General features: G+C 36.4%; 1 pseudogene; it reads right to left on the minus strand.

Moving 5' to 3' along the window:
- Positions 1–9,006: 9,006 nt before the first annotated feature.
- LOC122007554 lies at positions 9,007–18,954 on the minus strand (annotated as a pseudogene).
- Positions 18,955–20,275: the final 1,321 nt, after the last annotated feature.

Genomic DNA, 20,275 nt, shown 5'->3' on the forward strand with positions numbered 1-20,275 from the left:
CTAATTTGAAAGAAATGAAGTATGGGACTTAGTGCCACCACCCAACAATAAAAGGGTCATAGAAACAAAGTAGGTGTTCAAAAATAAGCTAAGTGAAAGTGGAGAAATTATTAGAAACAAGGTTATACTAGTAGCCAAAGGGTTTAGTCAAGTGGAAGGACTTGACTATGATAAAACGTATGCCCCAGTAGCTAGACTTGAGTCTATCAGAATGCTACTTAGCTATGCAGCCCATAAGAGATTTAAGCTTTATCAAATGGATGTTAAATTCATCTTTTTAAAAGGACTGATAAAAGAAAAAGTTTATGTGGGTCAACCACTTGAGTTTAAAAATCTAGACCATCCTGACCATATTTTTAAACTCAAGAAAACCTTGTATGGTCTTAAACAAGCACCTAGGGTTTGGTATGAAAGGTTGACTTTCTACCTAATTTCCAAAGAATTCAACCAAGGACAAATTGATCCAACTTGTAGAATTAATCAACCAAGATATCTTTATAGCTCAAGTATATGTAGATGATATAATCTTTGGTTCAACTAATTCAGAATTTTTACAAGAATTTATAATCTTATTGGAACAAGAATTTGAAATGAGCTTAATAGGTAAACTTGTTGGTGCAATATTCCCTAGGTCAAGGTTGACCTGGTTGACTGAGCTTGATTTGGTTCAAGCTCGAATCTTGATGTATGGGTTTCGATGTTTGACAATACATGGAGATAAGACATGGAGATTGCAGGTGCAATTTTTCATGTGGTAAGCTTGTGAAGGAGAGTCAAATAGGTCAAAGTTGACTGGATACTCGACTAGAAAATCCTGGTGAGTGAAGCCAAGTGAAAGTCTTAACTGGGAGGTTGGGCAGACTGGAAAGTCCTGGTGAGTGAAGCCAGGCAGATTGGAAATCCTGGTGAGTGAAGCCAGGTGAAAGTCCTAACTGGGAGGTTAGGCAGATTGGAAGTCCTGGTAAGTGAAGCCAGGTAGACTAGAAAGTCCTGGTGAGTGAAGCCAGACAGATTGGAAATCCTGGTGAGTGAAGTCAGGTGAAAGTCTTAACTGGGAGGTTAGGCAGATTGGAAGTCCTGGTGAGTGAAGCCAGGCAGATTGGAAGTCCTGGTGAGTGAAGCCAGACAGATTGAAAGTCCTGGTGAGTGAAGCCAAGCAGATTGAAAGTCCTGGTGAGTGAAGCCAGACAATTAAGAAAAGTCCAAGTAGGTCAAAGTTTTGACCGGATACTTGGCACAAGGAAATCCAGGTGGATCAAGGTTGATCGGACACTTGGTGGTGAAAGTCCAAGTAGGTCAAAGGGATTGACTGGATACTTGGCACGAAGAAAAGTCCAAGTGGGTCAAAGGGATTGACCGGACACTTGGTGAGCGAGTTCTAGCAGGTCAAGGGTGACCGGATGCTAGGCATGATTTACCAACAGGTCATAGGTGACCGGATGTTGATTTAGGGGGCTTTGGACTTGATTTTGGGCAAAATCAAGGAGTTGGATCGATCAGCCGATCGATTGGCTCATGCCCAATCGATCGGCTGATCGATTGGGTGAGTCCTCGCGATAAGCTTCCTCCCAATCGATCGGTGGATCGATTGGGAGAGGCTCGCAATCGCACAGAACAGCGCTGGATCGATCAGCGGATCGATCCAGAGCTCCCAATCGATCGCCCGATCGATTGGGAGGTGCAATTTTGTGCAATAAGCCCTGGATCGATCAATGAATCGATCCAGGCATTTCCTGAGAGCACAGAGGCACTTTGGATCGATCGGCCAATCAATCCAAAGCCTCCCCGATCGATTGGGAGCAATCCAATCGATCGGGATGCGACCGTTGGCGCTGGATAAAGCCGTTGGCGTGCGATTCCTTCGGCATCTCTCGCACTGTTCACTCCCGATCTACACAGCGATCTTCGAGGGTTCATCTCCATAGCTCACCGCCAGTTCTTGAAGCTTCTTGGAGTAGCGTTTCCAAGGTCAAGAGGCATCCCAAGCAAGAGGAAGAAGCTAGCTAGGGTTTATTGTACACAATCTTGTAAGATTTACTTGTATTTGCTTCTTCTTCTCTTCTTGTTTGCTGTGTGAGTTTGTAAAGGCTTCTCCGCCTTCGGTAGTTACTGTAAAGGAGTGTTTTCATAGTGGAGAGTGCTCGTGTGTGTGGATCCTTGGATTAGTCACCTCATCTTGAGGTGGATACCAAGTAAATCCTTTGTGCTAACGTTGTAGGTTTTGTTTCTTGTATTTCTGCTGCATATCATTGAAGAAACAAGCAACGAAGAGCACAAGGAGTGCGACGAGCTATTCCCCCCCCCCCCCCCCCCCCCCCCCCCCTCTAGCTACATAATCAGTCCCAACAAAACTAACTTACTTTTTAGGTTTACAAATTAAATAAACTAATGAATGAAATTATGTCTACCAACAAAAATATATTAAGGAATTACTTAAAAAATTTAGAATGGAGAACACCAAAGAAATAAAAACTCTAATGACAACTAACACAACCTTAGATAATGACCCAAATGGAAAATCAGTTGACCTAAAATACTATAGAAATGTCATAGGTAACCTTTTATACTTAACTGCAAGTCGACCTGACATTTTATTTGTAGTTAGTATGTATGCTAAATACCAAACATGTGCTAAAGAATCCCACTTAACTAACGTAAAAATAATTTTCAGATATCTAAAAGGAACCTTAAATGTAGGAATTTGGTATCTTAGAACACCTTGTTTTGAACTCATAGGTTACTCTGACTCAGACCATGCTGGCTGTAAACTAGACCGTAAAAGTACAAGTGGTGGATGTCAGTTACTGCCACATCACTTGTCAGCTGGTTCAATAGAAAGCAACATTGTGTTGCCTTATCTACTACTGAGGCAGAATATATAGCAATAGGAGAATACGTTGCACAATTGTTATGGATGATGCACACCCTAAAAGATTTTAATTTAAACTTTACAAAAATGAAAGTACTAGTTGATAATGTTAGCTCAATTAATTTAACAAAAAATCCTATGCATCATTCAAGAACCAAACACATTGAAATTAGACGTCATTTTATCAAGGATCTTGTCACTAAAGGTCATGTTGAACTCAATTACATTGAGTCCAAGTCAAACTTAGCTGACATATTCACCAAACCCCTCCGTGAAAGTAAATTTAGCAACTTACTGTTGGTGCAAGTTGCACCAGAATAAAACCTAAGGGGGCGTTTGGTTCTTTCCTAGGAATAGGAATCGGAATGGGAATCATTGTATTGTGGAATGGGAATGGGTATGAGCATGGATATCACTCTTAAAAGCAATGTTTGGTTAGTTGTATATCTTCTATCGGAATAAATCAAAGTTTCCTTTTTTACCCTTAAAGGAAAATAAGAGAAAAAATTAGATGTGAGAGAAAAATGAATGTGAGAGAAAAATATGATGAAAGAGAATGATGAGAGAGAAAGTATTATGAGAGAGAAAGTATGATAAGAAAGAATGAAGAGAGAGAAAGTGTGATGAGAGAAAATGAAAAAAGAGAGTGTGATTGGAGAGAGCATGATGAGAGAAAATATGATGTGAGAGAAAGTATGATAGGAGAGGATGAAGAGAGAGAAAATATAGTGAGAAAAAATAAGGAGAGAGAGTGTGATGGGAGAGATTGAGGAGAGAGAAAATATGGTGAGAGAAAAAGAGAACAGTGAATATGATGGGAGAGATTGAGGAGAGAGAAAGTGTGATGAGAGAGAAAGTGTGTTGAGGAAAAAAGGAGGAAGTGTGATAAGAGAGATTGAGGAGAGAGAAAGTGTGATGAGAAAAAAGAGAAAAGAGAGTGTGATGGGAGAGATTGAGGAGAGAGAAAGTGTGATGAGGAACAAAAGAAGGAAGAGAGTGCGATGGAAGAGATTGAGGAGAGAGAAAGTATGATGAGAGAGAAAGTGTAATGAGAAAAAAAGAGGAAAGAGAGTGTGATAGGAGAGATTAAGGAGAGAGAAAGTGTGTGATAAAATGATGAGAGAGAAACTATGATGAGAGAGAAAATATAATGAGAGAGAATAAGGAGAGATAAGTGATATGAAAAAATAAATAAATATATATATTTTGATATTTGATATTAATGGAGAAAATTTTAGTTTTAAGTCAAGGGTATTTTTAGAATAAGGGAATATTTTGATTGATGAAAATAGCGTAATGGCTCATTGAAGGGGAGGTACATGGGAATGAGTCATTACCCAATTTCAAGGATTCATTCCCTTATTTGTATTCCTATTCCTATAATCCAAACATTAACAATGAGAATCAATGATTCCCCCATTCCCATTCCCCACTCCTATTACCCTAAACCAAACGCCCCCTAAGTTTTGATGTTGTTAAAAGTTCAAGTTAAGTCTTGTTGTGATCTGACAAGTTGACTGAGTGTGCAGGCTATTTACTCAATCGGGAAACACCTAGTTGGAGGCTAGGCAGGAAAAATCTTAGCAGATCGTGGAATCCAAGTGCAAGTCCAAGTGGGTCGAGGGGACCCGATGCTTGGCGGTGCGATCGAGAGGTCTGGAGGACCGAAGATTAAGGAAAAAGTCCTGGCAAGCCGATAAAAGCTATGTGAAAAGTCCAAACTAGATCTGGAGGATCTATGTTTGGCAGGTAGGTTGAGGTAAACAACTGGAGGAGCGACAGTGAGGTCGGGTTCTCGTAGGGAACAACTTTAGGTCGCTGATCCAACTGAAGAAACCGGGAAGGTTTCCAAGTTGAGATCAAGACAGTTCCACTGTCCTACATTACTCATGCATTATTATATTGTTGTGCTAACATCTGCTTTGTAGGTTTATTATCTAACACTGTTTTACAGGTTTGGCTGGATCGGTCGATCGAACCAGATAATCGATCGACCGAACAAGAAGAGATCAAAGTAGTGTTCAGATCAGACCAGAACAGACCATCAAGCCATGATCGATTGACCGAACCGAGGATCGGTCGATCGAACCGTTATGACTCAGCACAGACAGCAACGATCAGGAGTAGAAGGAAACTACACTGATCGATCGACCGAACCGGATGATCGGTCGACTGAACCAATCAACATTAAATGCACAATAAATGCGAATCTCGGTGAACAAGGAAGGAGCCTATTCGATCGATCGAAAAATGAGAACGGTCGACCGAACCCTTTATGATTAATTAATGCCAGAGATCGAGCTAGCGTCAGAATCCAACCAGGAAGGAAGGGAGCTGGTTCGGTCGACCGAACAGAGGGATCGGTCGATCGAACCTCAAAGGTACTTATAAAAAGGGGATCGAGGTCTGAGGCAAAAATACAATTTTCTGATCATCTCAAAGTTAATTTCTACAAGCTGACTGTACTGCACGTCTTCTACATCTCTTCAAGCTACTTCATCCGGAAGAACCGACTGAACTTCAACCTTTACTTACTACTGTCGGTACATTTTATTTGTTTTGCATTTTCATATAAAATAGTAGGGTTATTACTATCTTATATCTTTGTATCTGTACGATCTTCTTCTTTCCGAGAATCTCGGAAAGCAAGATTATAGTGATTCGCCCATCAGTGCGATCAAGGATCGCGGGCCTTCGAGTAGGAGTCAACTGAGGCTCCGAACAAAGTAAACAAACTTGTCTCTCTCTTTACTTTCCGCTGCATAACTCTGTTTTCCAAAAAGAAAAAGTTTTTAAAGAGCGCGATATTCACCCCCCCCTCTATCGCACTTAATCGATCTATCAATTGGTATCAGAGCCTCGTAAGCTCTGAAATAACTTAACTGTTTTTCAAAGCATATTTTTAAAAAACTTTTTCTTTTCTTTTAGAACTTGTTTTCTCATCTCTATTTTTTTCAAGCACTACTAATCCCAAGATGAAAGTCTTGGAAATATTTTTTCTATAATTCTTTTCTTGCAAGGATGTCAAACTCATATCAAGAAGGATACAGTACTGTCCAGCCTCCACTATTCAAAAGAGAAAATTTCAGTTATTGGAAGAATAGAATGGAGTGTTACTTGAAGTCCGATATCGAGCTTTGGTTCACAATCTTGAAAGGCTACACTCCTTCGACGAAAGACAGAATACTATTAGAGCCAGAAGAGTGGACTCCCCCAATGATCAAGAAGGCACAACTGAACTACAAGGTGATTAATACCATTCAGTGCGGGCTCACAATGGAGGAGTTGAACCGAGTTAGTCCCTACGACAACGCTAAAGAACTGTGGGACTCTCTAGTCAAACTACACGAAGGGGATGACGAATCTAAGGTAAATAAAAGAGATTTACTTTTAAATAACTTGTTCAACATTAAAATGTTTCCCGGAGAGACGGCCTCTCAACTACACGCCCGATTGAAGGACATCCTAAATGGCCTACATCTGATTGGACACAACTTGGAAAATCGTGGCACAATAAGGTACGCGCTGAATGCCTTTCCGAGGAATACTTTGTGGGCATCAATTGTAGATGCTTATAAAGTTTCTAAGGATCTTTCAATTCTAAAGTTAGATGAATTATTTTGTGAATTGAAATTACACGAACAATCTAATGTAAGCCATGTCGAGAAAGGAGTTGCTTTGTATGCAAGTCCAAGCAAGGAAATAAAATCAAAAACAAAGATCGAGTCAGACTGCCAAAAACACACCTCTCAACCAGATCCAAAACAAATCAAAAATGATTTGTTACGGTTGTAACAAGAAAGGGCATTTCAAAAACGAATGCCCAAATCGGAAGGAAGAAAGACCTAAATCAACAAGACGAAAGAAGGTTCTTCAAGCGACATGGGATGAGACTTCTTCCGACGAATCCGACACAGAGCAAACAAAACATTCGAGCCATCTTACTTTTATGGCAAGAAATGAAGATTCCAACTCCGAGTCCGACGAAGAGTACGAGTCCGAGATCGACATTGATTCCGAGGGAAGCCACGGATCGGAAGATCCAAATATGGTAACGATTTATTCTAAGTCTAACTTGTTGAAAGTAGTTAAATGTTTGTTTAGAAAATTGTCAAAATCTGAAAAATAAAATAACTTGTTACTTAAGGAAATAGACCACCTTAAGCAACAAGTTAACTTAAGTGATTCGACTAACCAAGTTCAAGTTGGAACCTCAACTCAAGTTGAAAAACTCGAGGAAGAGAATTCCAACTTGAAGGGTCAAGTTGAGCGACTCAAGAAAACGTTGGAAAGGTTCATACTGGGATCCAAATGTCTAAATATGGTACTTGAATCACAACGAGCCGTGTACAACAAATCAGGGCTTGGTTACAACCCTAAACAAACAAACAAATCATATTTGTCGTTAATTAGCCAAAATATTAGAAGTCAAGTCCAAGCATGGATTCAAAACAAACATTTAACCAAACCAATTAAAACAAACATCTACTTGGTCCCTAAGAGTCAAATTCATTACTTAGATAGACTTTATCTAAGCTATGACTTAGGGGGAGCAACTAGAAAGACAATTCAACCAACATGATTAACCAAACTTATACATTTAGGATTAGGTTTACTTTATGCTTAGAACGGTTAGATAAAAAAGGTTTACCAAACCCTACAACATAGCATCGGAATGAATTGGGATGATAGTACCACTACAATAAAAACCTTCATAGACATCGGTTTTCCACCGTGTCTATTTCATTTTCGACCGATGTCTATGAAGCCGATGTTAAAAGTCTGTCATTTTAGACATCGGGTTAAAACCGGTGTAGTATCACTTAACGACACCGGTCTTCGAATCGGTTATTAACCGGTGTAGTATCACTTAACGACACCGTTTTATCAACGGTGTAAAACCGATGTAATATTGTATGTTAATAACACCAGTTTTGGTAGCGGTAAATGACCGATGTAATATTAGTTAATAACACCGGTTTTGCAGCGGTGGAAAATCGATGTAATATGTATATTTTTTCACAAATTTGATTTCCGAAACAATGAAAAACCGATAATAACAAAAAAAAATACACAAATATTCACAAATTATATAAATATTCTTCATTCAATAATATCCATAAAATACACAAATATTAACAAATTATATAAATAATCTTCTTACAACAATATCCATAAAATACCCAAACATTCTTTTTACATCAAAAGCTAGCTAATATATATCAAAATCAAGGTAGAACATTCTTTTAACACATCAAGGTAGAACCGCACTTCAAATGTAATCTAGCATGCATTCAGCCCACTCGAACCGCACTTCATCAATTTCAACTCTGGAGTACTTGAGATTTGTAAACTGTAAAAACACATAAATCCACCATATGTCAAATAACTAAAACAAATGTGTACATGTATCAAATAAAATAGAATACTGAGTTTTTAAAGGATGCTGTGGAAGATAACGAATATAACATAGAATCTAAAACTTTCATATATGACACTTAGTATATGCTGCTTAGAATATAACATAGATAATTTGCTCCTTCTAATTCAAGTGTACAGATTGATAAGAACCGGCAGCATCATACAACAACTTACTAGGCATGTAATGGTTGAATAAAGAAATATGACTACATAACAAATCCAGTGAAGGAAGCATAGAAGAACAAATCTACCTCTGATGAAGAGATATACTATTTATTGTACTACCTCTGATGCCATCTTGGTATCCTGAATATCCTGCACTAAGCCCCCTATTTTCTGTGATTTCTGCTACCAACCACAACAGCAAGGAATGCGGCAAGAAGGCAGCTGCCTCCTTAGTTCAGCACCCAAAACAGCAAGTTAGAGCTTCCTTTTGGGTCCATTCAATCCTCTAGTAAGTAGAAACTATTTTCCCTTTGGTTTATGATGGATTTGGAGTGTCTTGACCTAAGATATAATCCTCTTGTAGCCCTCTATATTAAAGGCCAGCATACATGGAAAATTCAGCATGTTCTTCTGAAGTCAAAAAGACTAGTTTAAATCATCATGCACTATACCAATCATTCACAAAAGGTTTGACAACAGAAAATATCATAACATGAGGTATATCTCCCATGTGACATGATATGCTAATCACTACTGCATGCACAACTGGGCTATAAAGAAACATGGTTAAGAGTGATGCAACTAGGTAAATACTGAAATGAACAAAAAATAACAGCAAATTGGAGAACTGCATCATCATCAAAGAAGGAAATCTAAAAACGAAAATATATATATATATATATATATATATATATATATATATATATATATATATATATTTACAAAGCAAGAATCATGTAAAAACTATAGTTATTTAAAACTGAAATAAATCAGCCAAGCAAAGATAAATTTCATGGCAAGCCAATAATTATCTCATCACTGCTAGAACACAAATATATTAAAAAAAATTCACTACCCCATGAAAACCCCATTAAACTGACCTAAACAAACTAAGATAAATACAGTTAAATGAACTAGCTAAACATAGTAGGGTATTTGCATTTAGCAACTACAATTAGGATGCTTGTATGCTAATTACTTTGTGTGAATTCATATTATATCAACCACAGTAAATTTATCTAATACCATTCAAGAATTTTGTCATTTACCGTCAAAGAAATCATCTAATATCAAATTATCAATTAATGGTGATAATGAACTTTAATTTTTCTTGTATTCCAATACACTACTGTACTTCCAGCAGAATCAAATTACTTATTTCTAGATGAATAGGCGCAAACATAAAAATTAGTAAAATTAAAATTAAAAAATGGACTTACCTTAGCTCCTTCATCGCCAATATTATTTCCTGATAGGTTCAGAGTTTTAAGCATGGTATTCGTATGAAGAACATCATAAAGTGCCTTTAGGCCAACTGCTATAATCCCATTGCCAGAAAAATCAACTTCCTTTGCTGCCTGAGACTTGGAAAAAAACTAATGAGATGCTAAACGACACAAAAATTTGGCTACTTGTTAACAAGAGGCGAGCAAAAAAGGAAAAGCAATCCAGTGCAAGAATGCAGAACATATCAACTTTTAGAATATCACAATGATCCATAATGATTAACATACAAATTGAAAAACTTAATCTTAAGCAGTATGAATGTGAAGATGAAAATAAAATGAGAGGACGTAACCACACAATCACTAAAATGGGCTTAATATTATGTGTAATAAACAATGAAAAAAAAAGAATCTGAATTTCACTCAACATGACTGGTTGCTAGACTATCCATGCAAAATTTCCTTAAAGAAAACATAAGTATTTGTGATTAAATGAGTGTCAAGAGGGTAGATGTGTCCACAAAATTATTACTCGTGGAAGGCTGTCCCATGGTAATTCAACAAGCGGTTCACAAATTTAAAAAAAAAGTTCCATGCAATAAGTAAAGTTCAGGAAGGATAAGTTTCACTACTATCGAGCCCCAGGACCAACAGAGTTTAGATGTCTGGTAGAAGTGTTGTATGCAAAATCAAGAACATCATTCTAAAATTTATAATTACAATAGTATCAGATATATGGCCTTTGATTAGGCTAACAGCTGTTCTTTAATAATGACATGTATCAGATTCAGAATTATGTGATTGAACTTTAGAATTAGCTAGCATTTGCACATTAGTGGCCTCAACACATTTTGCATGCATTACAGATTTCCTTCCATAATATATTTTATTATTTACTCAAAACCAAATTCATTGATGGGGGAGCATTGCTAGAAGAAATTTAAAATGATTGTCATTGTAAAGATAAATAAGAAATCATGATTTCAGAATGATATAATTTATACACATACGTAAGGCCAGTGCCATCTATGTCAAACTCCAAATGGATGCAGGACCGGTCCGAAGCTGAAGTATGAAGCTCTCATCTCACAGCCACATTAGCCCTTGAAGATACAAAAGTTGTGTTAGATATGCTTTTCACGGACTGGAAAATCCTAACCAGTACTGTTTTTAAATTGTCTTTGTAAAGAGCATCTCTACCTGCATGGATGTTGTATGTCATGAATAGCATGGCCATTTGCAAAACTCAAACTTTTGTCCAGATATGGAACTTCTTCAGGCTTGACAAATACAACCCGGTATTCAGGAATGGCAGCTGTATAAGGAGTAGATGCACCTGTCTCATTTTCATCCTGAAGCAACTTATCCAACTCCGACCAAAGAAGCTCCCTCCTGAAAGTACAGTTGATATTTCATATTCCACAAAGGAGTAATGAGATAGTGATGGGCAAAAGAGAAAAAAGAACAGAAAACTGAAAAATAAATGTAGCCGACATTGGAATTTGGATGGCATGCATAAAAGTTTGCCGATACTACATACCATGCAGAGAAGTCATCCTCAATACACTGATCATCATCTCCCAACCCCACTTGGACAATGTGCTTGGCGCCTATGCAGAGGAAAAAAAGATAGAAGAATATGCAAGTAAGAATGATGCTTAAATTCATTAAACACATCTACAAACTTGCACATGACTACTACATTACAGTTGTATTTATGAAACTCACAGATAACATGACTACTCAACTGTTTCTTAGTAACTCCTCAGACCATGTTGACTTTACAAGTTTTTAGAGTAACAATTAGTCTACAAAACAAGTTAAATTCTCTAGGAAAATGAAATGCATGAACTTTGAGATTGCAACTGAAGATAGGATTTAAAATCAGCTTAAGGAGCATATGTGACTTAGTCAAATCACAAACTAAATAAATCGAGTATATACCTTGCTCATGAAGCAGTTCATCGACCACCACAGCAACCTTTGCAAGGACACAATACACAAATATATCAGCCAAGCAATTCCCACAAAAAGAATACTGACAATTTCATCATGCCAAACCTTATTAAAATGTTCATATTGCCGATTGCCCAAACCAAACACACCAAATTGAAGATTTTCCAACCAGATTCCTCTCTCTTTCCCCTATAAAAAACTAATAATCAGTAATCGATCAAGGCAAAAGGATTATTGGTAGAATAGATTAACTAAATGTTCATGCTTCCAGAACCTCTGTAAACTATTTGTAGAACCGGGCAGCATTATCAGTAGGCTCACCATCTCCATACCTAAAGAAAACAAAGGGATCAGCTCGAACTTTGAGGAAGCTGATTGTTTATACAAACAAAAAATTCCTGGCTTTCAACTTACGTAGCCAAGAAGAACAAAGCCAAGCTCTCCTTTTTCAGGTTCTCCTCGTACTCATCATCCTCAGTAGCATATTCGTCCTATAATTGAGGAAACTAACTACATATCAGTCAATTAATCAGTAGTATTTCCAATTATCTGAAATAGAAGGAAGATAATCTTACGATATCCATGACTTTAAATATGGCATTAGGGTACCGTGCTTTTGCCTCCTCAGCCAGCGCCTAGAAGGGGGGAAAATCTAAGATCATGGGAGAAAAATTCAAAAAATGAACTACTCGGATAAAAACCCTAACCTTCGCGAACCCCTTAGCCATCCTGGTCTGCGTCCCGAAGAAGGCGGTGACCTTCTTCTTCCCTTGGTCCTCCTCTGTATCCATCTGGGTCTTCACCACTAGCGGCTTCGGCGGCTCGGCGGGCTTCCTTCCACTCGATCGCCGGACGAAGAAGATTGCCACGCAACCGACAAGCACGGCGATGACTATGCTCAGGACGGCGATCAGCAGCCGGTTCTCCACGAACGCATCCTCGGTGCTGGAATTGAGCCCATATCCGTCGAAGAGGGAGGCGACGACGACCGACAAGAGATCAAGGGATGACGCCTTCTCGGAACCTATCTACATCTTGGCGGATCGAGCGGTGAATCGGAAGCACAGATCTCCGATCTCTGTTTCTGTCTGCTTCGAATTGGGAGAATAAAGGAGGTCGAGATTGGGTCAGCGATGGGAGGGGAGGAGAAGATAGAGGCGGAGAAGGTGAGTCGCCCGAAGACAGCTCTCTCTCTCTCTGCCTCCCGTGGACGGCATCATATAGGGTTAGGTTAGAGGGAAGAGTTGAAAATTTTAGCTAAGTATTGGTGGGAAAATTATCATAGACATCAGATTTTAAAAACCGATGTTAAAATCAGTGTCTATTAACGAAAAAACGGATGCTCATAGACATCGCCTAAAAAACCGATGTCTATGAGCGAAAATCTGCGCTCATAGACACCGATTTTTGGAAAAATCGGTGTAAAATACTCATAGACATCGATTTTTGCTTAAAACCGTTGTTGTTCCACTGATGTCTATGAGGGTTTTTGTTGTAGTGTACGTCAAGGAAACTTTGTCGAAAGCATGTCAAGGCTGAATCTTGTGTATTCTACCTGGTGCACTAGACATAGTGGATCTGACCGAAGCTACCCCAATCAAACATGCGCTAGTTAGACCAAAATTTAGTATTAAGTTTTTTGAGCGGGAACAGTTTAGAAAGTTTTCAGCAAGTGGTCCACCGTTGATACACAAGAAGGTCATAAGCCTCGCCACTGAACTGAAAGCTTATCCTTAGAAAGCTTGCTTGATTAACCCAAAGCTAAGTTTGAATCTAACATGGGTTCAACAACCTTTTTCAATAATTCAATAATTAAAAATTATAAATAAATAAAAATTAAAAAAATAAAAAAAAACCTTAAAACTTAATTAAAATATTTTTAAAACTTAATTAAAATTATTTTAAAACTTAATTAAAATCTTTTTTAAAACTTAATTAAAATATTTTTAAAACTTAATTAAAATCTTTTTAAAAAACCTAATTAAAATTATTTTAAAACTTAATTAAAATTATTTTAAAACCTAATTAAAATTATTTTAAAAACCTAATTAAAATTATTTTAAAACTTAATTAAAATCATTTTAAAACTTAATTAAAATCTTTTTGAAACTTAATTAAAATTATTTAAAAACCTAATTAAAATTATTTTAAAAACCTAATTAAAATTATTTTAAAACTTAATTAAAATCATTTTAAAACTTAATTAAAATCTTTTTAAAAAATCAAAATTATTTTAAAACCTAATTAAAATTATTTTAAAACTTAATTAAAATTATTTTAAAACTTAATTAAAATTATTTTAAAGCCTAATTAAAATTATTTTAAAAACTTAATTAAAATCATTTTAAAACTTAATTAAAATCTTTTTGAAATTTAATCAAAATTATTTTAAAACCTAATTAAAATTATTTTAAAACTTAATTAAAATTATTTTAAAACCTAATCAAAATTATTTTAAAAACCTAATCAAAATATTTTTAAAACTTAATTAAAATATTTTTAAAACTTAATTAAAATCTATTTTTAAACTTAATTAAAATTTTCTTTAAAACCTAATTAAAATTATTTTAAAACTTAATCAAAACCTTTTTAAAACTTAATTAAAATTATTCTAAAAACCTAATCAAAATCTTTTTTTAAAAAAAACTTAATTAAAATTATTTTAAAACTTAATTAAAATATTTTTAAAATTTTATTAAAATTATTTTAAAACTCAATTAGAATTATTTTAAGACCCAAATTAAAATTATTTTTTTAAAAAAATAAAAATTTTGGTTTTCAAAATATTTTTATTTTTTTTTCGGAGTAGCCTAGGTACTACCGTAGAATTACATGATCCTATAGTTCTAGGAGACAGCATCTCACAAGCACAGTAGAATCCCTTGTTTGATAACTTAGAATGGGTGTGATGCTTAGGACCTAGCCTAAGATTGCAAATGCTTATGTAAGTGCATCACTATAAATTTGGACTTTAAACAACATACATGAATCAATTTGAGTTGACTCACTAGTAACAACTTAGTCAGTCCACGTGACTCAAATTAATCAACCTGAGTCAATAGCTACTATCTTGTGATAGTTAGCCTTGTAAAATGGTTGGACATTTCATCATAAGGACGCTTTTTCCTTAGTCTTTCTAACCATGGTTAGACTTTTAGGTTGTCATCACTTTTAGGGGGAGCTTTGAGCTTTTTTTTAAGACTATTTTCCAAGTTTTAAAAATCAATTTTGACATTTTGTTGAAATATTTTAAAATCTTCTACTTAGTCAAAATTTTCACACTTCTCAAAATTATATATCTTACTATGTTTTTCAAAATTCATTTTCAAATTCTTTTTCAAAATTTGTTTCAAAAGTTTTAACTTAATAAAAATTTTCACACTTTTCAAAATCTTTTTCAAAAGTTTTAACTTAGTGAAAATTTTTCCACTTCCCAAAATTTTCAAAATTGTCTATTTTTTTCAAAACTATTTTTTTACTTTGTTTTGAAATTTTTTATCTTAACATCAATATTTTTTTAACTTGGTAAAAGTTTTCAAATTTTTTACTTCCTTATTTTAAATTTTCTTTATAATTATGATTAGAATATACATATTTTTTATAAAAAAACAAAAATATATATTTTACCTATGATTAGAATTTTTCTATAATTTTTTACATGTTCATTACTACTAGGTTCACACTTGAACTAAGTTGTTTTCTTTGAGTATGTTTCTTTTACTTGCTTTTATAGTTTTTCCCTATTTTTGATGTGTGTCAAAGGGGGAGAGATAGTGAATTCAGGGGGAGTTATTTAACTCGGGGGGGAAATTAAAAGTTAAATTGTTTGTTTATTTAATTTCTACATATTTTAACTTAACTTTGAACTTTGGTTGTCAAACATCAAAAAGGAGGAGATTGTTGGTGCAAGTTGCACCAGAATCAAACCTAAGTTTTGATGTTGTCAAAGGTTCAAGTTAAGTCTTGTTGTGATTTAACAAGTTTACTGAGTGTGCAGGTTGTTTACTCAATCAGGAAAGACCTAGTTGGATGCTAGGCAAGAAAAATCTTAGTAGATCGTGGAACCCAGGTGCAAGTCCAAGTGGGTCAAGGGGACCCGACGCTTGGCGGTGCGATCGAGAGGTCTGGAGGACTGAAGATCAAGGAAAAAGTCCTGGCAAGCCGATCAAAGCTAAGTGAAAAGTCCAAACTAGATCTGGAGGATCTAAGTTTGGCAGGTAGGTTGAGGTAAACAACTGGAGGAGCGACAGTGAGATCGGGTTCTCGTAGGGAACAACCTTAGGTCGCTGATCCAACTGAAGAAACCGGGAAGATTTTCAAGTTAAGATCAAGATAGTTCTACTGTCCTACATTACTCATGCATTATTATATTGTTGTGCTAACATCTGTTTTGTAGGTTTATTATCTAACACTGTTTTGCAGGTTTGGCTGGATCGGTCGACCGAACCGGATAATCGGTCGATCGAATAAGAAGAGATCAAAGCAGTGTTCAGATCAGACTAGAACAAACCATCAAGCCATGATCGGTCGACCGAACCGAGGATCGGTCGATCGAATCGTTATGACTCAGCACAGACAGCAACGATCAGGAGCAGAAGGAAACTACACTGATCGGTCAACCGAACCAAATGATCGGTCGACCGAACCAATCAACATTAAATGCACAGTAAATGTGAATCTCAGCGAACAGGGAAGGAGCTTGTCCGGTCGACCGACAAATGGGATCGGTCGACCGAACCCTTTATGATTAATTAATATCAGAGATCGGGTCAGCGTCAGAATCCAACCAGGAAGGAAAGGAGCTGGTTCGGTCGACCGAATAGAGAGATCAGTCAACCAAACCTCAAAGGTACTTATAAAAAGGGGCTCGAGGTCTGAGGTAAAAATACAATTTTCCGATCATCTCAAAGTTAATTTCTACAGGCTAACTGTACTGCACGTCTTCTACATCTCTTCAAGATACTTCATCCGGAAGAACCGACCGAATTTCAACCTTTACTTACTACTGTCGGTACATTTTATTTGTATTGCATTTTCATATAAGATAGTAGGGTTGTTACTATCTTATATCTTTGTACCTGTACGATCTGCTTCTTTCCGAGGATCTCAGAAAGAAGGATTATAGTGATTTGCCCATCAGTGCGATCGAGGATCGCGGGCCTTCGAGTAGGAGTCAACCGAGGCTCCGAACGAAGTAAACAAACTTGTCTCTCTCTTTACTTTCCGCTGCATAACTCTGTTTTCCAAAAAGAAAAAGAAAAAGTTTTTAATGAGCGCGATATTCACTCCCCCCCCCCCTCTATCGTACTTAATCGATCTATCACTTACGACGTCAGTTAGGAATGTGTTTAATAGACTAGGACCAATCTTTTTCAAAATTATTTTCAAAAATTTTTAAATTCTAGGATAAAATTCTTTACTTATACTTTTTTCAAAATTCTCTTATTTTTAGACTTTTCAAAATCACTTTTAGCCTTAGTCTAGGTCAAATCCATAGAAAGCAAGTTCCTATAGATCTAGGACTTGAGCATCTCACCAACACATTAGGATTACCTTGTTTGCGATTGTCAAACTTAGAAAGGGGTAAGATGCATAGACAGATTGCTTGGAATTAAGATGCTTATATCAGTGCATCAACATAAGTTTAAGCGTTAAATACTAAATTTATGGTAATCAGGTTAAGTAATTCAGGTTAGACACACACTAACTGGATATAAATACCTAACCTGACTAACCAAGTGAACACTGCTATCTTCTAATAGTTAGTTAGTAACTAACGGTTAGACAGTTAAGGACAATTTATAGTTGACTAGATTATTTTGAAATAAGCTCACGTTCAGGAGGAGGATTAATAAGTCAAAACATTTATCTTATTTTTTCAACAATAGATTATCACATGTTTTGAAAAATTATTTTAAAAACTATTTCAATTTTTTCAAACTACTTTAAAATAATTTTACAACACTTAGTATTTTAATTTTTGCTTTGGAAAACTTTAACTTTAAATCCTTTATGTTTTTTTTAGAACTTAGCATTTTTAATTTTTTTTGGGAAAACTTGAAAGTTTCTGAAGTTAGTAGATTTTAAAGTATTTTCAACTTTATTTGTGAAAATGTTAATATACAGTGATTTCAAATTTGTTTTGAAAGATGCCTTTAAAAATGTTTTAAAAGTTTTTGAAATCTACTTTACAAAATGTCTTGAAAACACTTTGAAAAAAATTTTGAAGATTTTTTTAAAACTAATTTTTTTGGTTAATTAGTTGTTTTTTTATCATTCTAAAATGCTAAGTGGTTTCAAAATCATCTTTGAACATACTTTAACATATGTTATAAAACATTTTTTATTTTGAAAAGCTTTTATGGTTATAACATTTTTCCTCCCTCAAGTAATCCTGAGAACTATTTTATTGTAACAAATTTTTCTCTGTTTACTTTCCTTAGCACATTTTTTTTAAAAAAATAGCTATTCATGTTTTTTTATGAATGCCAAAGGAGGAGGGTTAAGAGGTTAAGTTGATTAAGTTAGCAAACTTTGAAACAAATCGAAATCCAAATAACTTAAACCATATTATTTGTCTATTTTGTATTTTTCCCCCTAACTTAACCCAGATTATCATTGCATCAAAAAGGGGGGAATTGTTGGTACGATTTGTACTAACAGTCTAACTCGGGTTTTGATGAATGACAAGTAAGTTAAGTTAGGCTTTGTTGTAGTCTAACCACTTGATTAAGTGTGTAGGAAATTCAACTAGGTCAACGGGTTGACCGAATAGCTAGTACGAAATCCAGCTAGATCAACGGGCCGACCAGATAGCTGATATGAAATCCAGCTACGTCGATGGGCCGATCGGATAGCTGGTACGAAGTCCAGGATAGGTCGATGTGCTAACCGGATATCTGGCAAAAAGTCCAACTAGGTCAACGGGCCGACGGGATAGCTAGCATGAAGTCCAGATAGGTCGACGGGCTAACCGGATGTCTGGCAAACTGGTAAGTTAATGTAAGTCACTGGAGGAGAGTGACCAAGTGAGGACGCATCCCAGTTGAAGGAACAGTAGGCGTCAGTCCAGTTTAGGTCCATTTAGGATTCCTAAGTTGAGACCTTGACTAGTTCCTGGTCCTGGAAGGATAGGAACTAATTAATACTACTCATTATTATACTAATATTTGTCTTGTAGGTTATTATTTTATTTATTGGACTAACGTTGTTTTGCAGAACAAAGGAGCACATTTGCCTTCGAATGAATGATGTCTGAAGGCGCCTTCAAGCTTGATAGAAGGCACCTTCGTACTGTTCATAGAATGCACCTTCCATGACTATGAAAGGTGTCTTCCGCAGGATAAAGTTTGGCCGAAGTCGTGGATAAGCACCGGGTTATTCAGGATCGAACCTTCCTCATTGGAGGCGCCTTCCATGGCTATGGAAGGTGGCTTCCATGCCTTTTATAAAACTGTCTCGAGAAGACATTGGATAATAATACTTATACAAGCTATTGTGCATTCATTTGAAGTTCCGATTGCTCCGGGCTCCTGCTACGACTCTGCTGCAAAGCTGCTGCGCTCGACGACTGCTCCGAACACTTTCGATCATGGCCGACAGACCGACATCAACATGAGCGCTCCCACTTTAATCTTTAAGTGTCGGTAATTTTATTTTTAATTAATTATTGCAAAAGGACAAGTACAGTGTGTTGCACTTGTTTAACTTTCTTTATACTCGATTTCCTCTTCCGAAGGTACCAGAAGAGGCCTTTAGTAGATTACCCATCGATAGGTCTACGAGATTTGGGTCTTGTAGTAGGAGTCGCCAAAGGCTCCAAACGAAGTAAACCGTTCGTATCTTCTTGTGTTCTCGTTCTTCTTTATTTTCCACTGTGTTCGTACTTTGATTTTAAAACAGAAAAGATGAATCTTTAAAAACCATGTGATTCACCCCCCCTCTCACGTGCGATCGATCCAACACCAAGTTTAGGTTCCCTTGCTGAATATTCGGTCAACCATGACCTGTTGGGACTTCTTCACAAAGTGTTTGATCAACCTTTTAAATCACTTGGACTTTCTCTTGTGCCAACTGCTAGAAGCAATCTTGAGGGTTCGGTGTGACCATAAGTTTTCATGTTTGGGAAAAAAGTTTAAGTTAGGTTTACCCTTGTATTTGATATATATATTTGAGTTGTGCGGTTTTGAAACATACACATATGACTTAACTTGATGGCTTCAGGTACAGTGAAGGATGAAGCATCCGAGGGATTCGAGGGACCGTAGACAAGGTAGCAAGGATAAGCCAAGGGAAGCACACTTCAAGGCATATGCGAAGGATGACATTGGGACAAGCTATGGGCTTGGATGTATTTGAGGGACGAGAGTCAAAGCATGGAGGCTTGAAAGCAAGAGGTCAAGGTTGTGAGAAAGAGTCAAGTGAGTCGTATGGATCTGAGTGTGAGAGAAATGTACTAGAGAAGGGAACCCCTAGGTTTAGGATTTTACCAGCCGACTAGTGTTTGGACCAATCGACTAGGGCAGGGAACATAATGTTTCTGTGCCCGATGACTATAAAAATTAGTCTACTAGTACTGTAGCTAGCTGACTGACACTGTAGCCAACTGACTGATACATTGTAGCAGTCGACTGGTACA

Source organism: Zingiber officinale, chromosome 1A (assembly GCF_018446385.1).
Source record: "Zingiber officinale cultivar Zhangliang chromosome 1A, Zo_v1.1, whole genome shotgun sequence".
In the NCBI taxonomy this organism is placed as follows: Eukaryota; Viridiplantae; Streptophyta; class Magnoliopsida; order Zingiberales; family Zingiberaceae; genus Zingiber; species Zingiber officinale.